The 15,683-nt window shown below is 39.9% G+C and overlaps 1 protein-coding gene across 1 annotated transcript in view; it reads left to right on the top strand.

The window, feature by feature from the left end:
* The first annotated feature begins 707 nt into the window (after positions 1-707).
* Positions 708-15,683, top strand: part of SOX6 (SRY-box transcription factor 6) — a 498,819-nt gene continuing 483,843 nt past the window's right edge. Inside the window, exon 1 of the mRNA XM_070933721.1 lies at positions 708-1,337. The gene's annotated coding sequence lies outside the window, so the exon portion shown is untranslated. The remainder of the gene's footprint in view (positions 1,338-15,683) is intronic.

The raw sequence follows: 15,683 nt of genomic DNA on the forward strand, positions 1-15,683 counted from the left end.
GTTGCGAGTGAGTGTTTGTGAGAGAGAGGGGGTGGGGACACCGGACAGCTTGGCTTTGGTGTAGATCTCTCGATCCTGCTGTAAAGAGGGTCTTCCACGTTTCCTTGGTGCCGACATATGCGAGAGAATACGGTACTCCTGGCGCTTGTCTTTAAGGGCTGGTTAGTTGCAATTGACCAAAGCAGCAGCCGCGACAACAGCCGCCGCGTCCGGAGGTAGCTTGTGAAGTTAAGAGATTTCTGAATGACTCCCCAGCACGGTTCCTTACTGCTAGGCTTTCTGGGGAGGGTTGCCTTGGTGGCGGCGATGGGGCTGGGAAAGGGAACAGCAGACTGACGGAGAAAGTCCTTGCGCTACTAATCTGGGGTGAGTTTTCAGAAAAGATCCCAAGTCTGCGTAAAGAGGAGAAATCACAACAATGCTGCTTCGTTTCTCCTCTCTCTTTCTCTCCTCCCTGCCTCTTGTCTCTCCACCACCCTCCTCCCCGGTTCCTTTCCCTTCCGCCCTCCAAGTGGCGTCTATTTTAAAACGTAGTGACAGATCCATGTTGTATTTTAAGATCACCCGCTGCCTGCCTGCGAACACATGGCGCTCGAGAGAGAGAGATTGTGCGTAAAACAGAGATACTAGGATAGGCAAGGCGAGGGAACAAGAGAAGAAAAATAAAACCTTTAAACGTCAACAAAGCGGCTGTCATTCCTCCAAGAGGCGCCTGCCTTCGCCCGCAAAACTAGTAGGAGTTGGGGGAGTGAGGAGGTGCGTTTAGCGCCTTGAATCCCGTCCGCTAACTTCGAGGTGGGTAAACTTCTCAAGAAGTTCGGCGCTAGCGTGGTTTAATAGATCTATCTCTATCGGCCGAGAGATCTTTAAGAAAGGGAGGGATCGAGGCAATGCTGCCTTTGGCCACAGAGGGGCAGTCTATCGAGGAGCTGCCGCGTCCGCGGCGCCTTATCTCTCTACAGGCAGAGGCTAGGATAAAGTTATACCGAAAACTTTAAAATTGATATCACACCCTAATTTGTGTTCTACAGGGAGGGGGAGAGCGAGGGGAAAAAAAAACAGAGCTCAAAAACACACCGGGCTCTGCTTACACCATGAGAAGGGGAGCTCTTGGCGGCGTTGTGGGCTCGCCCTACATTCAGCGGGGGAGTTCTCGCTGTGTCTTAGCTCTTGCCGGAGGTCATGCAAATCGACCTTAAAAGAATGCATAAGCCATAAATTAAAATAAACCCCGTAGCCACGGACTGATCCGTAAGTAGGCAACAATACCTAAACCTGGACAAAACGGCTTTCCTTGCCAGCTGGAAGAAAAGGATAGCGCCTAAAGTAACCGTAAAGTAAGTTCCCAGGAAGTCTCTTTTATTTTCTTCACTCTTTCTCTGCTTTCTGGGGCTTCGTGATTGTTGTTTTGTGTTTACCTTTCTGTGCAACCTTGGTCGCCCGGAGGCTGCCCGCGGAGCAGGAATTTTAAACGGGCTTGCAGAAGTGCGCGGGGGGGTGGGGGAAGTGCGGCAAGGTGTCTCCTCGCCCTCCCCCCCCTTTCCCCTCAAAAGTGCTGCTTGGAGAAGATCCCGTTTGAGTTGAGCGTTTGTTAAGAAGTCCCGATAGGAAGATAGTTGAGCGTTTGGTGCCGTTTTGTGGAATTCTGCCGGTTCTCAAACAACCACGCTTGCATGCTTGTTCTTCGGGGACTCGTCTGCCGAGTTTAAACCGGTGGTGTGCGTAGTTTGAGTTGCGCCCCTTCTCTCCCCCCCCCGCATTTTTCAAGGGGAAAAAAACCCCCACATGAACTCGCCCCGTGAATTTTAAAATTCTTTGCCGAAGTAGGGAAACCAAAGCTGTTCTAAACCAAGATTAAGGGTGCGCGCCGAGCGTGGGATTGAAGGCGGTCGGTCTTCTCTGGCACGGCGCACACACTGGGCGCCCCCGCGGCTTGCACGTGAATAATTTAAGCCGCTTTCGATGGCGCGGAGCTCCCCAGCGTTTAGGCGTCCCCGTTGCCGTTCCGGGGCCTCCGCTCCGCCTCGCCGGCTGGCGGCACAGCCGCCTGAGCCAAGCAGGCCCGTGGGCTCAATCGGAGGCACCGATGATCTCGATTGGATTCATCACCGCTTGCCTTTGCGCGGTTTTGCTGGGTGGTTTTTAAGGACGGCGAGAGGAGAGGGGCAAATGTCGAAAAGGCAACGGAGCGTTGTTGTGTCTGGGTGTCAGGGAGATTCTGCCCGGGTTTGGGAGCCTGCGAGTAGGAGATTAGTTGTAGCCTCCAGGGTGTTTCCCCCAAAACACAGACACGGAAACTTTCTGAGATAAACAAGCCTCTTTCGGCCTGTTGTTATGCAGATTAGGAAAACGTTTTGCGGGTGTGGGTTTCTTTTTAATAGCCCACTGACGTAGGGTAGGCAAGTTTGGACCTAATTTTAATTTTAAGTGTGGGGAGGAAGAGGAGGAGAAGGAGGAGAAGAGATTTATTTAAAAATACTGCGAACTTTCACTATATGGTTTTGGCTGAAAAGAATGGGACCTCAGGACAAAACAGAATACTTAATCTTTTGCTAAATCATAAAGAACCAGTAGACGAGGGAGGGAGGAGAGAGAGAAAAGGTAGCAACCACCACACACCCACCCACACATGTCCAAACACACACACATCACACACATATATGCAGACAATCATACACACACTTTTTACAACTAGGCTGCATTTGTACTGAAACCTTTCCATGCTCACCCATTTTAACATGGACAGTGAATGGGATGTACAACTCAAACCTTTGTCATTCTAAAGTTATGGATTAGGCAGGATTTTGTGTGTGTGTGCCTTTGCGTTTTGAATGTGCACCTCTCCTTCGATCTGTATCTTAATCTTCCTTAAAAATAAATTTGAGTTGTCTCCCCCCCCCACTTCAAATGTATTTTTAGGGAGGTACAGATACCAAGGAAAATAATTAGGTTACTTGGATTTCGTTGGCAGCTCAGAGTAGCTTGACACCTGGCAGAGAATTTCTGATGCGTTTTCTTTTTAACTCTGCCTCCTTCTCCTTAACTGTGTTTCTTATAATACATTCTTGTGTTAAGTGAGAAAGACTATTTGTAAAACAATCTCTTGGCTAGTTCCAGTGTTGGATGAAGCTGATCCTGTAATGGCATTTTGTTTTGAACAGTTGCTGTAGTTGGAAGTTCCCTCATAAGGTAAGGTGGCACTGGCTTGTAAAGAGGTCCAAATGCCACATTTATAATTAGACTGCCAATTCAGCACATTGTATCCCAATGCTATACAGGGATATATATACTGCTGTAGCCTGTTTGCAGAATTAGCCAATTCAACTACCTCGACTTTGGAATCGAATTTAGAATGGGAGGAGGATCGCAGCCCCCTTCCTTCCTTCCTTCCTTCCTTCCTTCCTTCCTTCCTTCCTTCCTTCCTTCCTTCCTTCCTTCCTTCCTTCCTTCCTTCTTCTTTCTTTCTTTCTTTCTTTCTTTCTTTCTTTCTTTCTTTCTTTCTTTCTTTCTTTCTTTCTTTCTTTCTTTTTCTTTCTTTTTCTTTTTCTTTTTTCCCAAGCTTGCTCAGCCAAAGAATAGGATCCATAACTGGAATTCATACATCAAATGCAAGTTGGGCAAGAGATTCCCCCCTCCCCCTTGTGAAGGAAGGAGGTCTCGCAGAAAAACATATATGTAGATTTTAGATGTGTGTGTGTTTAGGACATCCAGAGAATTGGACAATTACACCTGCGCTTAGATCTGAACCCAGGTCTCTAGAGAAGGCTGGTGGGTGGTGAACCTTAAGCCGTTCTTGGGGACGGGGTTAGCACCCGCTAACAGCCACCGCCGACCGCCTCGATCTCTCTGCTGCCACAATAGCAACGCTGCAGGGGAGACCCCCGCTGCCTCCTCTGCTTGGGGCGGGAGAGGGGGGCGCAGCTGGTTTGACACCCTTCGGCTGAGCGAGAGAGAGAGAGAGAGGGCGAGAAGGAGGGGGGAGGGAATGTCGGGGAGGCCAAGGTCATTTGCATTCGCAGGCCTTTCCCTCCAATCGGTGACTTTCTAACGCTTCGGGAAGGAAGGAAGGAAAGGAGCGGAGGCTTAGGGTTAGCGGGGGAGCCTTGCGCGCGAGGCGGGAGAGAGACAGAGAGAGAGAGAAAAAAAAGGCCAGAGGAAAGGGAGGGGGGGCTCGACTGAGCTCAAGTTCTGCTATATTCTATATAATAAACTCAGCGGGCAATTTGCAACTTGCAAGGAGGCGCGGGGGGGGGGGAGGAGGAGAGAAAGGAAGGCAGCCTGTGGCTGAAGCAGGCTCCCTGTCGAATTGCCTTCTTCCATTGAGAAAGTGTGTCTATGCGTGTTTGTTGCGCGGTGTGTGTGTGTGAATGTCGAGAGAACCCCCCCCCCCCACTCAAGAGGTTTAGCGGCCTTTCTGCAAAGTTTCCCCCCCCCCCTTCCCTCAGACGGTTCGGCGGGCAGCCGGAGCAGAGCGCCTAAAGCGGGGCCCATCCAGCAAAAGGGGGAAAAAAAAAAGAGCACGCGCCGTTGCGCCCGCCTTCCCGCCAAGCGTCCGCTTGAGCGCGAGCGACGAAGCGGCGGCTGAAAGAGTTGCTGCTTCCAGCGGGGCCGCGATCCGCCTCTCGCGCTCATTCTTAACCCCCCCCCTCCACTTCACCACCACCACCACCACCACTCAAAGACTGTGGCTTGGCCTCAGTTGGGTGGTGGCCTCCTTGCCCCGGCTCTTTTGTAGACTTGCCCACACAACTCGTTTACGCAGCGGGTAGTCCCAGGAAGCTTATAAACGCCACCACCCTGACGTAAAAAAGGGGTGACTTGGTCGTAGTAGCTTATAGTCTGCCCAGCAGGGAAATGGCATCTTTCGACACGTTTCGGCTGAGTTTGTAGGTGAATCATAGCGATGTGCAGGTGTCGTGTGGTGGTGTTGAGGTGGGAACTGGGGTTGTCCATACTGCAGGCGTCAGTTCCAATAATCTCATTTCCCTACCAACAATTGGAGAATGTGTCGGCTATACAGACCATAATATTCTAGAACAGCGGTCACCAACTGGTGGTCCGTGAGAAAATTTTGGTGGTCCGCAGAAAAATTATTTGCATTTTTAAAATATTGCACTAAATACTATTTATCTTTTTTTTAAAAAAATCATATTAGTGGTCCGCAGGATTTACAATTATGAATTTAGTGGTCCCTGAGATCCGAAAGGTTGGTGACCCCTGTTCTAGAAGAGTATTCTTTTTTTTTGCTTCTGTTGTGGATTTGATTCATCTTTGTAAGCTGGTTGGAATACTTTCTTTTGAATACCCAGCTATAAATGCTACCCAGGAAAGTAAATTCCATGTGTTTTCTTAACCCTATCCCTCTCACCTCTTGCATATCTTGACACAGTAATTCAATGTGGCACTTAAATGTACTTCAGCATCTACAGATTGGCCTGCTAAGTAAAGGGAAAGAGTATTTCCACGCGGTATTTGTGATGCAGCTAGCCTTTCAATTGGGATCCTGTGGCAGAGAGATTTTAGGCAGAGTGATAAACATTGGTCAAAAATCTCCAAAGCCTGTCTGTTTTTAAGGTTCAGGTAGATTCCAACCCATTTTAGTGATTGCTGGGTTTATCCATGCATGGTCCAATCTATTCCTCCTTAAAATAAGAGCAAGCATTTTTTAAAACACACACACGCACAAACATACACACATAGATAATTACAGTACTTCATGCTGAGCTATTCACCTGAGGCAAAACATATATCTTTTTGGTTCAGACTTGCATACCTTCTATCCTAGTCCGGTTTTTTGACCATGTCTGTTTTAATGAGAGGTTAATGGGCCAAGCTGTTCCTGGAAAGAAAAATACATAAATAAATGCATTTTTTTTTCATCTTTGTGATGGGGAGTCTATTACAAAGATGAAGACCATGTTTCATAACAAAGTAAATGTTTTGTTTTCGGTGAGCACCAAAATGCTTTTTCAGTCATAATCTTACTCAGGTTCAGAAGTGCTTTTATTACCTGAAGCCTTTTCAAAAATGCTGTTAGACTTCTGAAACATATATGGTCAAAAACTGAAAAATGACAAGCTTCTTATATATGTAGTGTGTCTATGTAATGAGAAGGAATGCGTTGTTTAAATATTTTATCACTGTCTATATTATACATTCGTATTGTGTTCCTGTCATGAATATAGTGTGCTTGGATGGTACTTTATATGTGCATTTGTATATATACCCACTTGTGTGCGTATAAACATATATGCAAAGCATTGCTCCACAGTAAAATTTTAATTTCTTAGAATGCTTTCTTATTAAAATGTTATTGTAAAATTGTAAAAGAAAAATTTGGTTAAATGTACCGATCACTTGGTGAATATGCTGGGATTGGAATTCAGTTACAAAAACAGAATTTTCAGACTGACACTGGGATACTGAGGTGTTTTCTCCAATGTGGTAATTTGAGTGTAATTTATTGGAAGATTAGCAGTTCTTTAAAACATTTGTAAACTCATTTTTCAGACAATGTTTGGATCCTAAAAATGTTTCTTCCTTTCCCCCTTTTTATAGTATTGCAACAGGTTGCAACCAAAGAGTATGAGTAAACTTCACTCACTCACATACACACACCAGAAAATATATAGGTGTTTCTCATTGTATTCTTATTAACTGGTGCAAAAGAATTCCTTTTTTTAAAGGACTGCTCACTGAATTTTCAGATTGGAATAGATATTTTGTTGAATAAACATATATATTTGTGTAATAGTTATTTGGTACAGCCTATTATGCCTAATAGCTGTGCAATTCTATCTGCATTTTCATAGATGTAAGCCACACTGATTTTGGAAGATTTACAGTACAATCCTATGAATGTATGTATGTTCAGTCCTATTGCATTAAACGGGTTTAATCCTCGATGAAACCCTCGATGGGTATAATAGGTTTGCAGGTCCTACTACAACACACATTTTGTAATACTGAACTGTAAATTATGGACTAGAAGACATAAGTATGCTAGCTACCAGAACATATCTACCAATTAAGAAACTCAGTGTGTTAAGACTCAATGTTTCAGTTCTTCAAATATTTCTTTTAGTAATTGTAAAATATCTCTTTAATAATTATTTTAAAGTTAGCCATTGTTTTTTGATGCCTACATGAAAATATTGTAGCAATTTCCAGTTTGCATTTTATTTGGGAAAGTTATACGTTATTTGATATTAAAAAGCTATTACACATACCTGTCATATATTTATTCAAGTACACAGTGAAATTTTAAATAATTCTCTTTCAGTTAATAGAACAGGAACTTGGACAATCTGGATGTATGTTAAGGAAATAGGAATTGATACATACTGATTGTTTTCCTTCCATGTTGTATGTTTGACAGCTCAGTAAATTTTAGTCTTACATGAATTCCTAAAGAAAGGATGTTTAAAGCTTAAAACTCAATTTATTGGTATTTATCTAATCAGAAAATATCGAGCTTGTAAGAGTTACCAGTGACTCATAATGCAAAGTAGATGAACTTTTGTTTTGAAATTAAGCAAAATTTTCCATTCGAAGCAGAGATAGGTACGATAAATTAGGTACAGTTAATCTAGAACCCTGCAAGTCACAGGTGTATCTAATGAATCTTATTTGTATATATAAAAAGAATATTGTAAGCAAGATTACATTTATTTATGCATTGGATGTTTACTGAATATTCGGTAGAATTTGATGAAGAGATTGGCAAGCAAGCAGCAGTGACGGGATTGTTATCCTTGAAGGTTATTTATAGGTTTATAAAAACAGCATGTTCTAGTTACTGTATTGGCATTCCAGAAGTTGTAATTATGAATAGTTTCATGTTGTGGTGAACAGATTAGACTTGTTGAAATCCAAAATTTTCATGTTAATATGGTTATAACAAAATGGAAATCATGTGCAGCCATGTTTTCAACATACCCGAACAGTTCTACCTACAGGGTAGGTGGTCCTGCTCAGGAAATCTGAGAGTTTTGCTAGCTGACTTCTGGTAATGTCATGTTTTTAAAAAGTGTAAATTGATATAGAGAGAAGCTTCAAGTAAAACTGCATGAGAACAATTAAGGACAATTATTTATATTGTAGGAGCATAACCTTTATTTTTAAAGCATCTTTGACTAAATTGGGAGATGGAATAGCGTTGGGATGTTGTAGTTTGTCATTTCTGTACAGAGGGTGCAAATAACCAGTTCCATCTGCAGTCAGAGAAGATTGTAAAACCTCAGAAACGCTATACGGACAGAATTCTTAACTGTAGGCCTTTCCCATCATTGTTTAGAATATCCAACTTTACCCCACTATTAGCCATTCTTTTTATAGTGACACTATGCTTAGTAAAAAAAAACTTCTAAGCACTGAGGTCAGGTGTAGAGATTGGATTCTAGTTTATTTTTTATGAATCAGATAAAGATTTCTGTGCGTGAGACTGTATGTGAAGATGAGAGAACAAGAACATTTCCATATCAAAGGCAATATATCTGAGGCTGCATAGTAATTAAAATGTAGTGGTTTGGACTCTCTGCTTTCACTTAAGTAGAATATTGTTAGGATCTTGTGCAGAACAGAACCAGAATCTCTGGAAATATAGTTGTAATCTTGCACATAACACTAGAAACCATATTTGGTTCATTAATTTGTATTAGAGCTAGGCACCAAATGGAAAATATATTTCTATTTGAACCTGAACGATGCTGAGTTTCAGCTGTTTGCTCAATCGTTCTGAATCTCTTGTGGCTTGGCAGGGAAAAAAAACCCAACACATTTTTTTTCAGATTTACACCAAAATCTGGATCCTGGAATGATTTGTACGGGTGACTAGGACAAAGCTGATTACGCACCTTTTGCATCTCAGCAGCTTAATATATCCTACGAATTATACCTCTCCATGCTTTCTTTCAGCTGCTATTCATGGTGGATGGGCTTGAAAATGAGAGTTTAGGTACAGGAACTAAACAGAAATAATGATATAAGAAAGAATGGTAAAAAAAGTGGTAGTTAAGAACAAGCAAATTATGTTTTTAATGCTGAGCTTAAGTGACAAATTTTCTAGGTCCTCACACAAGGAAAAGAAAAGAGAAAATTGATGCCAGTTTTAAGGGCAGCTAGAAGCTTTGAGACAATGCTTAGACATGACTCAATGGCTTTTTCTTTCTTCAGAAGGTCCAGAGAAATACATATGCTATGAAGAGCACCTTTAGTTCAGAAGGTATGCTGACCAATTTCATCTTTGGGACAGGAGTTTCTCAAGATTGAGTCAGTTTATTGGTTAAATCTTTGGGATGGCCTATCTACAGGTTTCTTCTTGGATTAGCTGACCATATAATGAATTGGAGGGAAGTCATCAGAATACCCAGGGAGAGGGGGGAGTCCTTTCTTTTATTTAACTAATAATAATAATAGACAACACTTATAAGCCAAGGCTAACTTTTTTTTTTTTCATTAGCATCCAGAGCTTTGGAAGAAACTGTAAGGTTGTCACATAAAAACGTGTGCACATATGGCTTGCATGTGCCTTTGAGACTTTGCCATTATCTTTAGCATAATGGAGATAGCACTAGCTATAAAGATGCAAAGTGTACTCTCTGGATAACATTCATGTAGTTTAATCACACAAAAATAAACTGGAGATACGGAGTATGTGCCCGGGAGATGGGGTGGGGCAAAAATGAAGCTTGTGGATTATGCTTTATGCAGTAGATTAACAGACTGTATTGCTTCAGAAGAAATAGATCCTTGCACTGGACACCCTTACATTGAACAACAATCCTGGCACACAAATATTTTATAGCATACCAGTTTGTATCGTGATATTTTACTTAGTAACTACATTACAAAGATGTGCAAAATATTTTGAGTCTGAACTGTTTTCTGCTTGACACAGGGCATTCTTACATTGTTAAAAATGTTCCAACCTCAAAACATTTCAAATTTGAAACATTTTGCATATTTTTTTTTACTACACATACACAATAAAAGCTGCTATTATTTGGAAACAAGTTACAGTTGCTGCTTTAAAATGTATATGCTAATGCTATACATAAAGTACATTAAGTACTTTAAATTTTTTTTACAAAGTAGTTCAGCATATCTACTTCAAATATGCTGTTTGCTTAAATCTGGCTCAAGACTTTAAAAGCCATCCAATTTTTTTTTCTAAAAATATTCTTTGTATTTGCTTTCTGTAATTGTAGTGAGATATCGGGGATGTCCTACTTTACTTGTCATTGCGTTTTTCTACTTAACCAAAATGATTTGTATTTTCATTTTGGAATTTACATAATCAAAGACATGCAGTTTTAGCTTTCTTGCAAGCCATGTCAAAGGAGCAAAATAAATGTGCTCAAATAATTATAGAAAACACTATTGTTATTGGTAGAATGACTGTTGTTACTACTATCATTCCCATAAAAGAATTAGAAAGGCGAAAGTGAGGAGGGCAATATCACATATTTATAACATCAAAGTAAAAATCTGCGATAGTTGCAGCCTTTAAGCATTAAATCATGAGTGTAATCCCTAATTATACTACAAAACCTGGAGCGTTTGTATATACCAGGGCTCTGTGGATTGGTGCCGTAAATTCTGGGAGATATATAAGGTCTGCTCAATATAATTTGCCTTTCCAAATGCTTTCTATGATTTTGGATTGATTTATAAATAATCTTTTCCTTGGCTGATTATCTTTTTTAAAGAAAATAGTAACATAGCAAAGGTGATTATGTGGAGAACAATAAAAAGATTAGGGTGTGTAATCTTATATACACCTACCTGGAAGTAAGATCTAATGAACATTGGGACATTTGAGAAAGTTTGTATAAGATGAAAAACAAAATCCATTGTAAGTGAATGAATTGAGAGGGAACAAGAATGGGAAATTTTAATTTGTATTCTCACTACTCGTATTTAAGTGTGTTATGTTTTAGGATTGGAGAGTGCTATGTTTAAATCCATAAAATGTCCTTCTCAGGCCAAAATTTCTCATAGAATTCTTATTGTAGGGGTAAAAAAAAAGGAGATTCCATATAAATTCTTGTCGGAAAGGTTGGATATAAATAGAAAAAAAAATGTTTGATGTGTTTCTTGTCTGTGCGAACATACACTTTGCTCTAAACTTAGTTCTTTTTTATTTTCTTCAATGCTATATTATGCATGTTTTTATTTCTAATGTATTATGGTCTTATGTTTATTTAAAGCCAAGCTCGTGTGGTTCCTTTCAAAGAATTATGTGCAGCATTGCTTCCTTAAAGAATGTGCAGTGATAGAAAATATTGATTTGGTCAATGCTACACAAATTATTGCTAACTTTTGTGTTAGAGGTTAAACAAGAAGAACAGTTAGTAAAAGCCAAGAAAAAAACAACAACATTTTGCTTCAGGCTGGACAGTGTGCATCTGAAGATTAAAAAAAAAAGAGACATTGTGAAAGATAAGGGATGGGCATGTTCAAAGAGAAGGAAAAGAAACAGAGAAGCTGGAGGCTAATAATTTTTTTTCAAATATGCCTAAACTCAATCTTCAGTTGTATTCAGCAACAGGCCAAGAGAGATTGTTCTCTATATTCAGACTTTTTCAGGGCTGTTCTCCTTCATTCTTGCATCAGAGACTTTAAAAGAATATAAGCCCCCTTTGCCTTTATGTGGAGGATCAAATAGAAGTATCCACAAGGTTTCTCTTGTTCGCAATCATTTGCAGTGTGTAAGCAGCTGCTGTCATGAATTCTTTTCTAAAGATATTGTAATCACCTTTATTTCCCTTCTGAGGATAATATCATTAATATGCCTATTCCAAAGTAGAAATATTTCATCGGACAAAATAGTAAGCAAACCTTAGATGTAGTTTTTATGCTTTTACTATGCATTTTTTTTTGGTGGCTCCTCCTTGCCTGCTGAAGAATTCTGGAAAACTCCAAAACCTGTATGCTATTTTGTGATCTCTGTGGTGGATAGATAAAATTATGGAAAAATACATTTTGGGTTTTTACATTTATTTACCTTTTAATATTGTTAAGTTATTGTCTAGTCTTTGTCTTAAATTAATTCAGTTGCTACTGTATCCACAGTATTTCCTTTGTGTATCAGATTTATGCCTACTTATTTTGCCTTTCTAATAGATAATTTTAGTAATAGTGATATGCCGCCCAACTCTCAATGACTCTGGGTGTTTGTTTCTAGTATACAAAATACTGTATACAATATATAAAAATATAGAAATAATTTGTCAGTATACCAAAATGTATCAATATAAATGTTCATAGTCAATAATACTTCTTATCTGTTAAGACATTTGAAAATATGCTTATCAATTTAACATTGTTATGGCGTTATATGAAAAAATGGCTTCCGGTATTCTACTTACATAATATGTTTTAATTAACCAACTCCTCTTTTGGTATATTAACATACTAAATTTTGGTCATGGTGTTTAGTATATGTACAGACATATGCTAAATGTATGTGTATGTGGATAATTAAATTGATTACAGGTAGTCCTCAACTTACAACTGTTCATTTAGTGACCATTTGAAGTTGCAACGGCACTGAAAAAAGTGACTTATGACTGCTTTTCATACTTACGACTGGATACACGATCAAAATTCAGACTCTTGGCAATTGGTTCATATTTATGATGGTTGCAGTGTCCTGGTATGAACACCTTTTGGGATCTTCTGACAAACAAAGTCAATGGGGAAGCTGGATTCACTTAACAATTGTGTTACTAACTTAACTGCATTAACAATTATCAATGGGGAAGCCGGATTCAATTAACAACCGAGGCAGGAAAGATCATAAAATAGGACAAAACACACTTTAAAACTGTCTTGGATAGCAATGAAAATGTTGGGCTCAATTATGGTAGTACGTCGAGGACTACATGTATTTCTATTAAACAACAGATTTATTTATGCATTTATAGGGCAACTCTGCTATGTGACTCTGGGCACCACTTAAAAAAATAATAAAAGCTAGCATTACACATTAAAACATACCAAGCAATAAAATGGAGAAAAGTACTGAAAACCACTACCTACAACTCTTCTCTTGGGGATATTCCTCAATCTGACCTCAAGGCCCAGCAGACATATATTAAAGGAACAGAGAAATAATTATGTTCTAGAGTTTCTAACAGCTTTCTAAATAAATTCCTTAAACTAGTGAAGTTTGTCTCTTTGGAAAGCAATTTTCATAAGCTTTCGTTTAGAATATAGTGATCCTTGGAATTGTGTTTTCCAAAGAATTTGGCAAAACAAGGGCTCAAATACATACTTAAGTGAGGAATTTAGCACATAGATAAGGGTATGACAGACTCGGCGAGAAAAGTCTGTGGACAGTGGAATGAGCAGTAAACAGTTTGGTATTAGATCGCAAGATCACACCAGAATGAGAATAAAGAAAGGGGCTCCAAGTGGAACGGTCATGAGAAATTGAAGAAGAAAGAAGGAGCTGATGAAATGTTATAGAAAGCAGACAATAGTCACAGTGTCTGCTATCCATATGGCCACCGTACATCTTTATTATGGAGGGCAGCCATTTATTTGAGAATAGTTCCTTTTAGAATTACTTACTTTTCAAAAATTCATTTTTGTCCCTTATTTTGATCATTTAACATTTAGCATATGAATGGTACCACTTAACATTAGCGTAGACTTTTGCATTCATGTGAAAAATATGGAAATTTATACATGCTCTAGTTTCCCCGTTGACTTTGCTTGTCAGAAAGTTGCAAAAGGTGTTCACATGATCCCGGGATACTGATTTTTAGATACTAGAATATGCATTTTTATAAAGTTTTCTTGGTTTTGCTCATGAATTTTCCTTTGGAAAGCTGAGTTAAAATAATAATAGTAATAATAAAAAACGCTCCCTTTTCAGGTTAGTCCTGAAAGTTAGTCAGGTTAGAAAATAGGGCCACATGTTATACACAATTGCCCTGTGTGAAATTAAAAAAAAATCTAGTGAAAAGAAGGTATTTTATTTTGTCAAGCCTGATACTTTTTAGATACCTTGTAGTATAAATCCTACAATCTAGTCAATCCTAGTTCATTAAATAGGATGGCTCATATATTTCACATATGTTTTTGTCCCTACGTCAGAAAAGAGTACAGAAAGTAATGATTTGTTTTAGGAGATCTGTGTGGACAGGATTAGTATATTCAGTCAAGTTGTTACACATTTTTGTCAAGTATTGTCATGTTTCCCTTAGATTACTTACTTATTAGTTTGTATCCTTCCTTTATTATTTTTACAAATAACTCAAGGCGGTGAACATATTGGACATACCTTCCTTCTATTTCCCCCACAACAACAACCTTGTGAGGTGGGTTGGGCTGAGACAGAGTGACTGGCCCAAAGTCACCCAGCTGGCTTTCATAGCTAAGGTGGGAATTGAACTCATGGCTTCCCGCTTTCTAACCCGAGGCCTTAACCTTTACACTAAACTGGCTGCAGTGCAATTGTGCGGGGAGGGCATGTATTGGCTTTGCCAGGACTGCACTGAACCTCTGCACTGTGTCTATGAATATGTTTCTGAGCAGCTTGTGTGTGAAAATATGGAAGAAATCTGAAAATGCTTCAGTTTCTAACTATATCAGTTATAATCCCTACAGGGAAGTCCTCAATTTACAACCACAATTGGGACCAGAATTTCCATTGCTGAGCAATGTCATTAAATGAGTTGCACCTGATGTTATGACTTTTTTCCCCCCCTGTGGTGATTAAGAGAGTTCAGTTTCCTCCATTGACTTGCTTGTCGGAAGCCAGCTGGGAAGATTGCAAAGGGCAAATTGTGACCTTGGGACACTGCAGTCATTGTAAATACATCCAAATCACAATCGTTGGAGTGCTTCAGTGGGTGCATCCATGCTGTAACACAACAGTTATAAGTGTGAGGTGGGTGAAATCTAGCAGGTTCTGACAGGTTCTGGAGAACCGGTAGCGGAAATTTTGAGTAGTTTTGAGAACCGGCAAATACCACCTCTGGCTGGCCCCAGAGTGGGGTGGGAATGGAGATTTTGCAATATCCTTCCCCCAGGAGTGGGGAGGGAATAGAGATTTTGCAGTATCCTTCCCCTGGAGTGGGGTGGAAATGGAGATTTTGCAGTATCTTTCCCCTGCCACGCCCACCAAGCCACGCCCACAGAACTGGTAGTAAAAAAATTTGGATTTCACCACTGGTGTGAGGGCTGATTGTGAGTTCCTTGTTTTCAGTTCTATTATAACTGAACAGCTGTTAAATGAATGGTTATAAGTCGAAGACTACCTATATTTTGGAGAATTCATCTTTCAAGGTAGTAACTCATTTCAAAGCTCTTCTCCTGTTAGAGGGTGTCCTTTCTTTTTGGATTAATATTACTAGTAACTGCAAGTGGGACTCTGTGAACAAAATACTGTAGTCTAAAAGACTTACGCTCACATTCTTGGCCATATCTTCTGCCCAGTGTTCCTCCTTCACTGCAACTGTCTGTTTTTCATGTATTTCTTAAGAGTTTGCATTCCTTCTTGTTTTGGCTCTTTTTCTCTCCCCACCCCCCCATTGAGACCGGACATATTTTGAATGGTATTATATTCATTTTTCCCTCCTCCAGATTTCTATGCGCAATTCTTTTTATTCCCGGAGACACCTTAAAATAGCTTTTCAATCTCAACATGATTTATTCAGATAATGGGATAA

Source organism: Pituophis catenifer, unplaced genomic scaffold (genome assembly GCF_029215685.1).
Source record: "Pituophis catenifer annectens isolate HBS135680 unplaced genomic scaffold, rPitCat1.0.hap2 SCAF_1, whole genome shotgun sequence".
Lineage (NCBI taxonomy): Eukaryota > Metazoa > Chordata > Lepidosauria > Squamata > Colubridae > Pituophis > Pituophis catenifer.